Source organism: Echinops telfairi, unplaced genomic scaffold (assembly GCF_000313985.2).
Source record: "Echinops telfairi isolate 266 unplaced genomic scaffold, ASM31398v2 ScPeMD7_19;HRSCAF=73, whole genome shotgun sequence".
Taxonomy (NCBI): domain Eukaryota; kingdom Metazoa; phylum Chordata; class Mammalia; order Afrosoricida; family Tenrecidae; genus Echinops; species Echinops telfairi.
This window is the reverse complement of record NW_022103916.1, coordinates 5,104,744-5,105,030: the sequence shown is the minus strand read 5'-3', so window position 1 is coordinate 5,105,030 and position 287 is coordinate 5,104,744.

Below are 287 nucleotides of genomic sequence, written 5' to 3'. Positions count from 1 at the left end.
TCATGAGGGGGAGTGCAGTGGAGAGGGAGGGGAAAAATGAAGAGCTGATGCCAGGGGCTTAAGTGGAGAGCAAATGTTTTGAGAATGATGAGGGCAATGAATGTACAAATGCGCTCTACACAATTGATGTATGTATGGATTGTGATAAGAGTTCTATGAGCCCCCAATAAAACGATTAAAAAAACTGTTGTTGTTGTTGTATGCCATCACATCCGTTCTGACCCACAGGGCCCCTCTGCAAACAGACAGAAACACCGCCTGGTCCTGCACCATCCTCACAATGGTCC